This window comes from Eumetopias jubatus, unplaced genomic scaffold, assembly GCF_037043125.1.
Source record: "Eumetopias jubatus isolate StellerSeaLion01/CBP00866 unplaced genomic scaffold, mEumJub1_p1.0 scaffold_1, whole genome shotgun sequence".
In the NCBI taxonomy this organism is placed as follows: domain Eukaryota; kingdom Metazoa; phylum Chordata; class Mammalia; order Carnivora; family Otariidae; genus Eumetopias; species Eumetopias jubatus.
In genome coordinates, this window is record NW_028274807.1 from 158,496,731 (window position 1) to 158,512,561 (window position 15,831).

Sequence of the window (15,831 nt, forward strand, 5' to 3'; positions counted from 1 at the left end):
TTCCAGGAAGTCCGAAGAGTTTTCCAATGTATCCGTTTGGAGGCATAAGGAAAGTGGCCTGGCCTTAACCCTAAGACACAACCCATTAGAGAAACAGCCTCACAACTCACCAGAATCCGGAAGCTACAGGCAATTTCAAACCTGCGTGTGAGAGCTTCAGGAAGGTGCCCTGTACCGAACTCCGAGAAACAAGCTAGGGTAGAAGGCAACCTCCCCTTACAACTTGGTTCACGATGGTAGACGCTGGGTTTGGGACACAGGGCCTATGGCAGGCTGAGCAGGCAAGAAGGGAGAAGGAAACCCTGTGACTTGCAGCCCTTAGGATGGTGCCGCAGACCATGACCCTCGTGAACAACCCACCACACCCCAGCACCACGAGGAGCATCTCCACGAGGCCAACGTGGAAGCCAGACGTTCCGCCTATGGGTTGCCCTCCCTGCAACCCTCAGGGCGCGCCTCTGCACCACCAGCGGCTAGGGGGCCTAGACTATCGCGGAGTCTCACTGTTGAAGAGGCACGGTTCTGGCCCTCCTTAGGCCTGTCACCTTGGTCTGTGCCTCGACGGTAAGTGGGGCACGTCCTCCAGGGGCAGGGACGCAAGCTGTGCCACCGGCAGTCCACGCGATGAACACGACGGCACGATTCTAATGAAAACCTGGCCCTCGGAAGCACGGTGTGCCTACTTAACCCCGGAATGCAGCCCGCAACCCTGGCTTTCACACTATCGCTCGACCTCAACTCAGGCCTCAGGACAGCCGTCCACGCTGCCATCCGTTAGGCTCCTACCATCTCCCGGACCCCGTAACCTTAAACCATAACCCCGGCTACAGGACTTATTCTGCCCGGACACTCGTCCGGAGGGCGCAGTTGATCCCTGGCCCTGAACGAGACTAGTCTATGATTAGTCAGCAACCCAGAGGGAAACCGTGTCGCTTCCTCCCTGATGGTAGAAAAGAGCTGAGCCATCTCAAGGCTGCGTGTGATCGCACAGGGAACGTTCACTGGACCTAACTCCGAGAAACGCGTGGGGGTACAAGGCCACTTTCAACTGACGTCTTCTTCCGTGAGCCCAGAAACGTTTCCATATGTAGGCGTGGAAGCGTCAGGAGAGTGCCGTAGACCGACCTCTGAGAGGCAACCACGCTTTTGCGAAACCGTCTTACACCTGACATCCTTTGCCTTGGAGAAGGGAGCATTGTGAATAGTCGTGGGGGAAGCACAAGGAACGTGCCGTGCCCTGTACTCATCTCTGAGAAAAAAGTCCGTGTGCAAGGGGTCTTCCAGCCTAGCATATGGACGGGGTCATGAAGTCAGTAGAGATTCCAAGTGTACTTGCGCAGACATAAGGAGAGTGCCATATACTTAACTCTGAGAAAGAGCATGACGGAGGGAGACCGTCTTTCAAGCGAACCCCTCTCCTGAGGATGGAAGCAGTTGCAAAAGTGCGTGTGGAAGCACAACGCAAGGGTTCTATACGGAACTCGGAAAACAAGGTTGTGTAGAATGCAGCTTTCCCCCGCGTCTTGGTTCATGATTAAGGATGGGATACCTAAAGCGCGTGTGGAAGACTAGGGAAAGTACCATGGGCTGAAGTGTGGAAAGCAAGCCTGTGCAGAACGCAACGTTCAGCGCACATCTCGTTTCACGAAGAGAGAAGGCTTTTCCAATGTGTGTGTGGAAGCCTAAGGCCTAGTGCCATCAATACTTACCCCCACGAAAAACCGCTGTAGAAAACCCGCCCTTCAACTCACAGATTTCCTGAGGAAGTGTTTCTAAAGTGTGTGCGGAGGCCCAAGGAAAAGTGTGACAGTCTTCGCTCCTAGAACTAGCTCTACGTGGAATGCATCTTTCAACTCACGGCTTGTTTCTGGGTTTCGGAAGCGTTCTCAAGGGTGTGTTCGGAAGCCTAAGGGAAAAGTGCATACACTTCACTCTCTGGGGGGAAAAAAGCAAAAAAAAAAAAAAAAAAAAAAGGATCGGCGAGAAACCATCTCTCAAGGAACAACTACTTTCCTGACGAGACAGAAGCATGTTCCACAGTGTGTGTGTGTTTCTGCGTGCGTGAATAAAGAAAGTTCCATGTACTCACCTGGAAAAAGCAAGTCTGCATATACGGCAACTCTCCACTAACATCTTCAGGTATCTCGGAAAGAGAATCATTTCCCAAAGTGGGTGTGGAAGCAACATGAAAGTGCCGTACGCTTTCCCCGGAGCAACAAGGCTCTGTAGACTGGATCAGCCACCTCACGTCTTGTTCCAGGAAGTCCGAAGAGTTTTCCAATGTATCCGTTTGGAGGCATAAGGAAAGTGGCCTGGCTTTAACCCCAAGACACAACCCGTTAGAGAAACAGCCTCACAACTCACCTCTCTCCGGAAGCTACAGGCAACTTCAAAACTGCATGTGACAGCTTCAGGAAGGTGCCCTGCACCGAACTCCGAGAAACAAGCCCAGCTAGAAGGCAACCTCCCCTAACAACTTGGTTCACGAGTGTAGACGCTGGGTTTAGGACACCGGGGCTACGCCAGGCTGATCAGGCAAGAACGGAGAAGGAAACCGTGCGACTTGCAGGCCCTGGGATGGTGCCGGAGACCATGATCCTCGTGAACAACCCACCACACCCCAGCACAACGAGGAGCAGCTCCCCGAGGCCAGAGCGGAAGGCAGACGTCCCCCTACGGCTTCCCCTCACCGCAACCCTCAGGGCGTGCCTCCGCACCACCAGCGGCTTGGGGGCCTACCCTATCGCGTAGTCTCACCCTTGGGAGAGGCACAATTCTGGCCCTACTTGGGCCCGCCGCCTAAGTTTGCGGTTCTACGATAAGTGGGGCACGTCCTGCAGGGGCAGGTACGCAAGCTGTGCCACTGCCAGGCACTGCGATGAACACGATGGCAGGATTCTAGCGAAAACCTGGCCCTGAAAAGCACGGTGTGCCCACCTAGTCCCGGAATGCAGCCCGCAACCCTGGCTCTCACACTATCGCTCGACCTCAACTCAGGCCTCAGGACAGCCGTCCACGCTGCCATCCATTAGGCTCCTACCATTTCCGGGACCCCGTAACCTTAAACCCTAGCCCCGGTTGGGGGACTTACTCTGCCCGGACCCTCGTCCGGAGGGCGCTGTGGGTCCAGGTCCGCCGACCGAGGCCAGACTATGATCAGTCAGCAACAAAGACGGAAACCGTGACGCTTCCTCCCTGATGATAGAAAAGAGCTGAACCATCTCAAGGCTGCGTGTGATCTCACAGGGAACGTGCCCTGGACCTAACTCCGAGAAACGCGTCGGGGTACAAGGCCGCTTTCAACTGACGCCTTCTTTCGTGAGCCCAGAAGCTTTTGCCTGTGTAGGCGTGGAAGCGACAGGAGAGCACCGTAGACCGGAGTCTGAGAGGCAAACTCGCTTTTGCGAAACCGTCTTGCACCTGACATCCTTTGCCTTGGAGACGGGACCATTTTGAATAGTCGTGGTGGAAGCACAAGGAACGTGCCGTGCCCTGTACTCATCTCTGAGAAACAAGTCCGTGTGCAAGGAGTCTTTCAGCCTAGCATATGGACGGGGTCATGAAGTCAGTACAGATTCCAAGTGTACGTGTGCAGGGATAAGGGGAGTGTCATATCCTTAACTCTGAGAAAGAGCATGACGGAGAGAGATCGTCTTTTAAGCGAACCCCTCTCCTGAGGATAGAAGCAGTTGCACAAGTGGGTTTGGAAGCACAACACAAGGGTTCAATACGGAACTCGGAAAACAAGGTTATGTAGAATGCAGCTTTCCCCCCGCGTCTCGGTTCATGATTACGGAAGGGATACCTAATGCGCTTGTGGAGGTCTAGGGAAAGTACCTTGGGCTTAAGTGTGGAAAGCAAGACTGTGTAGAACGCAACGTTCAGTGGCATCGCGTTTCACGAAGAGAGAAGCCGTTTCCAATGTGTGTGCGGAAGTCTAAGGCCAAGTGTCATACATAATTATCCCCAACAAAACCGCTGTAGAAAACCCGTCCTTCAACTCACAGCTTTTCTGAGGAAATGTTTCTAAAGTGTGTGTGGAGGCCCAAGGAAATGTGTGACAGGCTTCGCTCTTAGAAGGAGGTCGGCGTAGAACGCATCTTTCAACTCACGGCTTGTTTCTGGCTTACGGAAGGGTTCTCAAGGGTGTGTACGGAAGCCTAAGGAAAAAGTGCATACACTTCACTCTCCGGGAGCAAAAAACCAAAAAACCAAAAGCATTGGTGAAAAATGGTCTCTCAACGAACAGCTTCTTTCCTGACCAGACAGAAGCATGTGCAACCGTGTGTGTGTCTGTGTGCGTGCATGAATAAGGAAAGTGCCATGTACTCACCCGGAAAAGCAAGTCTTCGTATTCGGCAACTCTCCACTAACATCTTCAGGTATCCCGGAAAGAGAATCGTTTCCAAAAGTGGGTGTGGAAGCATCAGGACAGTGCCGTACGCTTTCCTCAGAGCAACAAGGCTCTGTAGACTGGATCAGCCAACTCACGTCTTGTTCCAGGAAGTCCGAAGAGTTTTCCAATGTATCCGTTTGGAGGCATAAGGAAAGTGGCCTGGCCTTAACCCCAAGACACAAACTTTAGAGAAAAATCCTCACAACTCACCTCTCTCCAGAAGCTATAGGCAATTTCAAACCTGCGTGTGAGAGCTTCAGGAAGATGCCCTGTACCGAACTCCGAGAAACAAGCCCGGCTAGAAGGCAACCTCCCCTAACAACTTGGTTCACGAAGGTAGACGATGGTTTTGGGACACTGGGGCTACGCAAGAACGGAGAAGGAAACCCTGCGACTTGCAGTCCATGGGATGAAGCGGGAGACCACGATCCTCGTGAACAACCCACCACACCCCAAGACCACGAGGAGAATCTCGGCGAGCCCTACGCGGAAACCAGACGTTCTCCCTATGACTTGACCTCCCCGCAACCCTCAGGGCGTGCCTCCACACCACCAACGGCTACGGGGCCTACCCTATCGCGGAGTCTCACTCTTGCGAGAGGCACGGTTCTGGCCCTATTTGGGCCTGCCGCCTAAGTCTGCGGCTCGACGGTAAGTGGGGCACGTCCTCCAGGGGTAAGGATGCAAGCTGTGCCAGAGCAGGCACCGCGATAAACACTATGGCAAGACTCTAGCGAAAACCTGGCCCTCGAAAGCACGGTGTGTCTACCTAGACCCAGAATGCAGCCCGCAACACTGGCTCTCACACTATCGCTCGACCTCAACGCAGGCCTCAGGACAGCCGTCTACGCTGCCATCCGTTAAGCTCCTACCATCTCCCGGACCCCTAAACTTAAACCCTAGCCCGGGCTGTGGGACTTACTGTGCCTGGACCCTCGTCCGGAGGGCACAGTGGATTCGGCTCCCCTGACCGAGTCCAGACTATGACCAGTCAGCAACCCAGAGGCAATCCGTGCCGCTTCCTCCCTAACGATTGAAAGTAGCTCAGCCATCTCAGGCTTCGTGGGATCGCACAGGGCACTTTCCCTGGACATAACTCCGAGAAACGCGTCAGGGTACAAGGCCGCTTTCAACTGACGTCTTCTTTTCTGAGCACAGAAGCGTTTGCATATGTAGGTGTGGAAGCGACAGGAGAGCGCTGTAGACCACCCTCTGAGAGGCAACCTCGCTTTTGCGAAACCGTCTTGCACCTGACATCCTTTGCCTTGGTGAAAGGAGCATTTTGAATTGTCGTGGTGGAAGCACTAGGAACATGCCGTGCCCTGTACTCATTTCTGAGAAACAAGTCCGTGTGCAAGAGGTCTTTCAGCCTAATATATGCCGGGGTCATGAAGTCAGTAGCGATTCCAAGTGTAACTGTGCAGGCATAAGTAGAGAGCCATATCCTTAACTCTGAGAAAGAGGTTGACGGAGGGAGACCGTCTTTCAAGCGAACCCCTCTCCTGAGGTTAGAAGCAGTTGCAAAGTGGGTGTGGAACACAACGCAAGGGTTCCATACGGAACTCGGAAAACAAGGTTGTGTAGAATGCGCTTTCCCCCCGCGTCTTGGTTCACGATTATGGAAGGGATAGCTAATGCGCGTGTGGAAGCCTAGGGATAGTACCATGGGCTGAAGTGTGGAAAGCAAGGCTGTGCAGAACGCAACGTTCAGCGCACATCTCGTTTCACGAAGAGAGAGGCCGTTTCCAATGTGTGTGTGGAAGCCTAAGGCCAAGTGCCATACATACTTACCCCACGAAAAAGCGCTGTATAAAACCTGTCCTTCAACTCACAGCTTTCGTGAGGAAGTTTTTCTAAAGTGTGTGTGGAGGCCCAAGGAAAAGTTTGACAGGCTTCGCACTTAGAAGGAGGTCTGCGTGGAATGCAAGTTTCAACTCACGAATTGTTTGTGGCTTTTGGAAGGGTTCTCAAGGGTGTGTACGGAAGCCTAAGGTAAAAGTGCATACACTTCACTCTCCTGGGGGAGGCCAGCCTATGATCAGGCAGGAACACAGAGGGAAAGCGTGCCACTTCCTTCCTGATGATAGAAAAGAGCGGCGCCACCTCAATTGTGCGTGTGAACGCACAGGTGGAGTTCCCTGGCCCTAACTCCGAGGACCGTGTCGGGGTACAAGGCAGCGTTCAACTGATGTCTTCTTTCGTGAACCCAGAAGCCGTTTGCGTATGTATGCGTGGATGCGTCAGGAAAGCGCCGCATACCTCCCTCGAAGAAGAACCTCACTTTGACGAAACCGTCTTGCACCTGACATCCTTTGCCTTGACGACGGGAGCATTTTGAATGGTGCTTGTGGAAGCACAAGGAACCTGCCGGGCCCTGTACTCATCTCCGAGAAACAAGTCCGTGTGCAATGGATCTTTCAGCTAGCTACGGGGTCATGAAGTCAGAAGAGTTTCCGAATGCCTGCGCGGAGGCATCAGGAGAGTGCCATATTCCTTAAATCTGAGAAACAGCATGACTTTGGGAAAACGTCTTTCAAGCGAACACCTTTCCCAAGGATGGAAGCAGTGGCAAAAGCAGCTGGGTGTGGAAGCCTAACGGAAGGGTTCTCTACGGAACTCTGAAAACAAGGTTGTGTAGAATGCACCTTTCCCCTCGCGTCTTGTTTCATGATTAGGGAAGGGACACCTTATGCACGTGTGGAAGCCTAGGGAAAGTACCAGATGCTTAAGCGTGAAAAGCAAGCCTGTGCAGAACGCAACTTTGAGCTCACATCTTTTTTCACGAAGAGAGAAGCCGTTTCAAATGTGTGTGTGGAAGCCTAAGGAAAATGCCACATATACTTACCCTACAAAACACCGCTGTAGAAAACCCATCCTTCAAATCACGGCTTTCCTGACATTTCTCTAAAGTGTGTGTGGAGGCCCAAGGAAGAGTCGGATACGCTTCGCTCTCTGAAAGAGGTCCGCGTGGAACGCATCTTTCAACTCGCGGCTTGTTTCTGGCCTCCGGAATGGTTCTCAAGGGAGTGTATGGGAGCCTAGGGGAAAAGTGCATACACTGAACTCTGGGGGGGGGGGGGAGCAAAAAACCAAAAGCACCGGCGAGAAACCGTCTTTCAACAAACAACATCTTTCCCGACGAGAGAGGAGCACGTTCCAACGTGTGTGTGTGTGTGTGTGTGTGTTAGTGTGTGTGTGCATGAAGAAGGAAAGTGCCATGTACTTACCTTGGAAAAGCAAGTCTGCGTATCCGGCAACTTTCCACTAACATCTTCAAGTATCCTGGAACGAGAATCATTTCCAAAAGTGGGTGTGGAAGCATAATGAAAGTGCCGTCCACTTTACTCTGAGAAACAAGGCTCTGCGGACTGGATCAGCCACCTCACATCTTGTTCCAGGAAGTCAGAAGAGTTTTCCAATGTATCCGTTGGAGGCATCAGGAAAGTGGACTGTACTTAATCCCAAGACACAACACTGGAATTTTTTCAGCCAATGAAAGGAGTGAAATCTTGTAATTTGCAACAACGTGGATGGCAGTAGAAAGTATTTTGTGTGCTGAGAGAAATAAGTCACTCAGAGAAATATTCCACTCCTAGGTGGAAAATAAGGAGTAAACCATATGAATATCGGGGTGGGGCAAGACATAGAAATGAAACCCGAGTGGAAGAGTAATCCTAAGAGGATTTTAAGTGTAGGAAACAAACTGAGGGTTGCTGGAGAGGAGGTTGGTGGGGGCATGGGGTAACTGGGTGATGGGTTTTAAGGAGGACAATGATTCAATGAGCACTGTGTGTTCTATGCAACTCATGAATCACTAAACTCTAGCTCTGAAACTAATACTACACTATATGTTAAATTGAAGTGAAACAAACAAGTACAAAACCCAGCAGAAGAGAATACCCCAAGAAGGGCCTGAATCTGCACCATGGCAGGAAGTTTGGAACCAAGAGGACTTACCACGAGGGAGATGACAGTGCATGCTAGATCATGGTAGGTCCCTTGCTGGAACCTGCAGTGGTGCCCAGGACAAAGGTCAGGGGCTATGAATTCTGCCAACTAGGCCAAGTTACGTTGACCATGAAGAAGAGGCTCTAAAACAAGCACAGCATTTACTTGAGGACTTAGGAACGGAAAGCTGGGGACACAGACTCAACCCAAATTCAAAGTTTCCTCTGGATTGCAGGCTTTAGTAGAGGTCAGAAGCCCAGGTTTATAAGTTGTTTTGAAAGAATTAAGGAGGGAAGGATGAGAAAGCTGGAAAGAATGGGGTGGGTGGGGCAGCATGCTCCCATCCAACCCCCCTTGAACCAGGGGCAGCCCCCAACCGCCATCCCCCACGACTTCACCAGGACTGCCCTGTGTTCCCTCCTGGAGCTTCCCCTGAGTGGCTTCATGGAATCTTATGGTGCCTGGCTCCCTAGCTGTGGAAGGTGGAGGGAAAGATGGGGACAGAGCATGCCAAGCTCCCTCAGGCCTCAGAGCCCCTATCATGCTCCACTGGGACTGTAACTTGCGCCCTCCAAGGCCTCATAAAAGTTGCCTGCCTGGTTGAATTCTATAGTGTCTGGTCGCTGAGCAGGTACCGGAGGGCACCAAATGGGGGCTGGCTGGAAGGAGGATGAGGAGGGTTGGGTGTGCAGTCTCACTATTACAGGGGTTCTCATGATCCTTCTCCCTAAAGAGCCAGCACCCCCTGGAGCTCCGCCTCACTCTGTGCAAGCATGCCCTTTCTGTGCCTCACTGAGTGGTGCTTTGGCACCTTCTGGAGTCTGGCTACCTAGCAATGGGAGATGGCATGAGAAAGGAGGAGACCAGTGGCACTTGGGAAGAAGGGGGCGCATGGGGTGGCATGCCCAAACTCCCGCTCTATGCGAGCAGCCCTGTGGCAGTTTCGCTGGGACCACACCTTCCTGAGCCTCGCCACAGCGGCTCGGTGGAATTCTCTAGTGCCCACTGAGGAAGTACTGGAGGGCGCAAGGTGGGGGACACTGGATAGAGGAGCGGGCCAGGGCAGGCGGCCTCAGTGGTATCTGGGTTCTCATCCTATTCTCTAAGGAGCTAACCGCCACTTGCGGCTCCGCCTTCCAACGCCTGGGGGCGCCAGTTCTGCGCTTCACCTGAGTGGCCCTGTAGAACCTTGGAGCGCCTTGCCACCAAGGTAGGTTCGGGGAGGGGGGGGTCTCTGCGGGGTGGGTGGGCTCAGCACAGGCCGAATCCCCAAGCTCCTCTGGTACGAGTGCCCCCCTCCCTGCTTCACCAGGACCTTCCCAAGGCCCTTCCCACGTCTTACTTGATCGCCCCAGTGGAAACATTTTGTGCCCTGGCCACAGAATGCATGCAGAGAGGCACGTGGGCGGGGCAGAGGCAGAAAGAAAAGAAAGCAGGGGAAAGACTCTGCGGGCTGTCTCAGTGTGGTTAGGGTCCTCAGTCTCCCCCAGTGCCAAGGCACCCTCATGGCTCAGCCCTGTGACGCCCTGGGAGTACCTGGCCTGCACCTTCTCTTGGCGGCCCACGGAACACTCTGGTCTGATGGGCAGACAGAGGGAGGCAGGGTGGGTGCGGTGGTGCCAGGAAAGAGGAGGAGCAGGAGGAAGAGGGCAAGCTGGCGGACTCAGGGCGCGCGCGTGAGGTGCCCACACCCCCCTCGCAGGGTGTGAACGACCCCGCACGCTGCTGTCCTGTCTCCACTGAGTGGCCCTGCAGCACATTCTGCTGCCCTGCACTGAGCAGGTGCCTGAGGGCGCGGATGAGGAGCGGTACGGGGGGCTCCTGCGCGCGCGCGCCCTCCTCAACTTGAGGGGTCCCCGGGGCCACTCAGGGGAGGGCCATACAAGGGAGCACAGGTTTTTGCGGGGCGGATTCACGAAGGCAGCCAGCACAAGGAGGAGCATGAGGACCCTGGGGGCCCTGAGCCTGCCCCTCAGCCTCCTTCCTACCTCCACCTCCTTTCCTCCCGCAGCCCCTGCCCCGTGCACACTCTCCATCCCTCAGGTCCTCACTAGCTCGCGCCCCAACTGGTACAGGCGCCGCCTCGCAGCACAGCCGTGCAACACCCTGCACGCCTGAGCCGCACCTCCCCTGACTACCCCCAGCGCCTTCTGATGCCAGGGCATCCAGCAGGTTGAGGAGTGCACGTGGGGGCGTCGCGCGCCTGGCTCTCCGCCCCAGGCCACCCTCCCTCCCACAACTACTCCGTTTGGGGCACCAGAATGGGCCACAAAGCCACTCAAGGGAGATGCAGGACAGGCCCGCCCCCGTGTTCCCAGAAAGCCGCTAGAGGGCATTCGCACCCGCACCCCGGGGAGGATGAGCCTTTGAGTCTGCACACCCTACTCTGCCTCAGCCTCTGCCTCAGCCTCTGCCTCCACCTCCGCCACCCTACCCGCAGCAGCAACTCCCAGCCTGCCACAGTCCTCCCACCAGACGCAGCCTGCCCTGTGCCCACCTGTCTCTGCTCCTTGGCTGGCACCACATAGTGCCATGGAGCCACTTGGGTGAGAAGCAGGAAAGGCCAGCAGCGGCAGTGCCTGGGAAGGCAGGAGGGCGGGAGCCTCGCACTGGGAGTGAATGAAGACCTGACTGCCTCTCACAGGCCACCTAGTTCCAGCCACAGCCTGGTGAGTGCCACCTGAGAAGGGGAGTGTATTGGGCGAGGTGATAGGCATGGGAACTGTACAGAACTTGGTGTAAAGAAGAGCCACACACCTTTCTGACAAAGGCCAAAGTCTCTGTATGTGTTTTTGATTATTTGTGGAAGGTACATTTTCGCCTGTTGAATTTTCATAGACTCATGCCTGTGAACTAGGACTGCACACAGTACTGAAGTTTTCACGATTCTTTGTGACTTTGCCTGTTGGTTGCCCTCATCCGCACTGATGTCTGCTACCTCCTGGAAACTTTAGAATGGATCCAGTGTCCACAAATCGCCTTTAAGATTTTTTTTTAATGTTCTCTGGTTTGATATCACTTCATTTCATTTCATTTTCTTCTCTTAATTCTAGTATATTCTCTTAATTCCAGTATAATTTCATTTTAGTCTCTTAATTCCAGTATAATTCGATGCATTTCTCCTTGCTCCTCAGGATCAGTGTACTCTTAATTGCCTTCACACACTTTCCCCACCCCTCCACCCAACTCTCCTTGGGTAACCACCAGTTTGTTCTCTATGACAGTGTTTCTTGTGAAACACTGCCTTCTTTGACCTATTCACCACATGTCATCTTCTGGAATCCACTCCTGCCACAAGGAGGACTCAGTCCAATGTTTATGCAATGGAATCTGAGTTTTGAGTTTTCTCTCTGGGATTCTGGAAAATTCAATTCTTCATGATGGCACAGGATCTATGTCTTAATATTGTCCTTCTCACAAACTGATGCTTTCAAAAGACACCATTACCTGGGCTGCCTTACTTTTCATGTCATCTTTGTGGGTGGGACAATAATAAATGTGGGTCTGATCTCATATTCAAAGCTTCAATCCCTCCAGTCAAAACCTCTCATAGTAACAGCTGTTTTGGGGTTTCCCTGGGTTACCCTTTGCCTGAGTTATAATGATTTTGTCCTGAAATTGTGAATTTTTAAAAAATTTAGATGTTTTGTTTTCTTTGAAATTGAAACAAAGAAATCCTCATGATTATTTCCATAGATCTTGTATTTAGAATGTTCACTAATAGAATTAATCTGGGTGTTCATTTCCTTAGTTCAGAGACCTCAATGTGAGGGGACAACATTCCATACTCCCTTCTGGGGTTCACTTTCTGTTATCATGATGTACACTTAATCACAGACAATGCAAGTCACCCTTTAAGGTGTGCAGTTTCATGGTTTTGTTTTTGTTTTTAGTATATTCACAGAATTGTACAATGTGTTCCAGATGTTTTACATTATCCCTGCACAAGAAATCCCCTACTTATCCACAGAGAATCCCCATTTCCCCTAACCTCTAAGGCCCAGGAAAACAGGAATGTACGTTGTCTTTCAGTGGATTTGCTTATTTTGACCCTTTGGTATAAATGGAATAATGCAAGGTGTGATCCTTTGTCCCTGGCTTCTTCACTTAGCATAATGTTTTCAAGGTCCATCGATGTTGCAGCATGAATGGGTTCTTTGTGTCTTTCTTTGGCTGAACAATATTCCGTTGTTATAAATACTGCACAGTTTTTTTTGTTCCTCGGTGGAAGAACATTTGTGTTGGTTTCCCTTTTGGATGATTAAGAATAATGCTGCTAGGGACCTTCATGGATAAGATTTTTGTGGGGCCATATGCTTTCAGTTTTTATAGGTATATACTTAGGAGGGGAGTTGTTGGGTCACATGGTATCTGTGTTATACTATTTGAATTCTTGCAAGACTCTTTCCCAAATGACTTTACTCTTTTCCATTCCTGCCAACAGTGCGTGAGGGTTGTAATTTCTCCACATCCTCGCCAACATTTATCTGTCTTTTGGATGATAAATATTCTGTGGGTATGAAATGTTAGGTCACCCTGATTTGGCTTTGGATTTCCTTCATGACGGACTATTTTTGACTTCTGTTCATGTGCTTCATGGCTCTTTGGATGACTTCCTTGGAGACATGTCGGTTGAGGTCATTGGCTTAATTTTTAATGAGTTGTCTTTTCCTAAGTTGTAATACTTCTTTTGATGTTCTAGATATGTTTCTTATTTGTTATATGAGTTTCAATATTTTCCTCCATTTTATGACTTCTCTTTTCATTTTCCAACACTGTCCCTTGAATCACCAAATGTTTACATTTTAGTTATGGCCCATTAGACCGGTGTGTTTTCATTCTCATTGGTTTCCATGAATTGTTTAAGGTTTTTTTTGATTTCCTGGTTGATCCGAACATTCTTAAGCAGAGTGGTCTTTAGCTCCAAAGATTTTGAATTTCTTCCAAATTTTTTCTTGTGTTTGAGTTCCAGTTTTAAAGCATAGTGGTCTGATCACATGCAGGAAATAATCTCAATCTTTTGCTATTGGTTGAGACCTGATTTGTGTCCCAGTATGTGGTATATTCTGGAGAAAGTTCTGTGTGCGCTTGAGAAGAATGAGTATTCTGTTGTTTCAGGGTGGAATGTTCTGTATATATCTATGAGGTCCATCTGGTTCAGTGTGTCATTCAAAGGTCTTGTTTCTTTGTTGATTTTCTGCTTAGATGATCTGTCTACTGCTGAGAGTGGAGTATTGAGGTCTCCTATAATTAACACATTGTTATCTACATGACTGTATATTTTGGTTAAAAGTTGGCTTATGTAGTTGGCTGCTCCCAATTGTTAGATCTTCTTGTTGGATAGACCCCTTAAGAATGATATAGTGTCCTTCTGTGCCTCTAACTACAGTCTTTAGCTCAAAATCTAAATTTTCTGATATAAGAATTCCTACCCCAGCTTTCTTTGGAGGTCCGTTAGCATGGAAGATGGATCTCCATCCCTTCACTTTCAGTCTTGATGTATCTTTAGGTAAATGAAGCTCTTGTAGACAGCTTATGGATGGGTCCTGTCTTTTTATCCAATCTGCAACCCTGTGCCATTTTATGGGAGCATTTAGGCCATTCACGTTGAGAGTGATTATTGAAAGATATGAATTTATTGTCATCATGCCTGTGAAGTCCTTGTTTCTATAGGTTGTCTCTGTAAATTTCTGTTCTATATCACTCTTGGGTTCTTCCTCCTTTTATAGAACCCCCCCCTAATATTTCTTGCAGGACCCACTTAGTGGTCACATATTCTTTCAGTTTCTTCTGTTCCTGGAACCTCTGCATCTCTCCATCCATTCTAAATGACAGCCTTGTGGTTTATCATTCTAAATGACAGCCTTGGCTGCATGTTCTTCTCGTTTAGTACCCTGAATATGTCTTGCCAGGACTTTCTGTCTTGCCAGGTCTTTGTGGACAGGTCTGACATTATTTTGATGTTCCTCCCTCTGTACGTAAGGAATCTCTTCCCCCTAACTGCCCTTAAGAGGGTTTCCTTGGTTCTATGATTTGCGAGTTTTACTATTACATGCTGGGACGTTGGTCTGTTTTCCTTGATCTTGGGAGGGGTCCTCTCTGCCTGTAGGCCATGAATGTTTGTTTCATTCCCCAGATTAGGGAATTTCTCAGTTATTCTCTCAAATATAACTTCTAGTCCTCTCTCTCTCTCCACCCCTCAGGGATCCCGATAATTCTGACTTTGGAGTGTTCCATGACATCACTTATTTTTTTAATTCTGTTTTCATGGATTTTGAGCTGATTCTTCCAAGCCTCCTCTTTCTCCTTCTTTTCGATCAATTGGTCTTCTAGATCACTCTTTGTTCTTCTGCCTCATTTACCCTAGCCGTTAGAGTATCTAGATTAGATTGGATCTCATTGATAGCATTTTTAAGTTCTGCCAGTTCTGCTCTCATTTATTCCTTAGAGACCCCATGTTGCCATTAATTGATTTCTCCATTTCTCTAGCATCTTCATAACTGTTACCCTGAAGTCCCATTTGTAAATCTGTGACAGAAGTCACAGTGTCTGAGTTTTTCCTATTTGGGGGGTTTCTCCTTTTAGTCATTCTGTTGAGGGGTGGTTGAGGGAATGTACAGAGTCCAAATTATTGACCAAAACCCAAGCAAGGTGCACCTGTTTTATAGGGACCTCAGGGTTTTCAGCCTCTTGTTCTTCCAGCCTATCTTCTGCGGGAGGGGCCTGCCCCACCATTACTCAGACAACCCTGTTTGGGCAGAGTTGCCTTGCCCCCTGTGGCGGGGGTTGGGCTCAGTGAAAACTGTTTTATTTGGGCTTTTTTTCCCTGGTGGCTTTCCCTGGTGGCTTTTTGCATCTCTTCTGAGAGAGCAGAAATGACCATTTCCAACCCTATGCTTGTCTGTTTTTCAGTGAGCTCTCCAGCCCACTGTCTCAGTTTCTGTCTGTGCTGCTAAAACCACAGAGTCCTGGGTTGTGCGCCTCCCAGCCCTCGCTTCCAGGTCCAGGCATGTCTCTGCCCTTTGTGCTTCTAAAACCGCCAGCTGCCCCCAGTTTGCACACGCAGCCCCACAACTCCAGTTTCAGCCCAGGGACTGCCCTAAAGTCCTTTCCCCACAGCTACCAGTCTGCGAGTCTGTGCCTGGTTCCCAGCATGGGAGGCTTTAACCATCCAGTGGTGCAGGATCCAAGAGGCTTCCTCTGCCTTCTGTTTATCTTCCGATATCTGCCTGCAGAATCATGGCTCCCTGCTTCCTATCTTGAAATTAACTGCCAGTGATATTCTGTTTGTAGAGATCCAGATATATCTTCTTACATCTCAGACTGATTTCGCTGGTGTTCAGAGTGGTCTGGTAGATATCCATCTCAATTCAGGGGACTGGTTGGAATAGAGTCCCCTACTCTTCCACCATTTTTGCCCCTCCCACTCCAGCTTTATTTAATTCTTTTTTTTCGATTAATAACTTCTTTTTTCTGGAAAAGCAAAT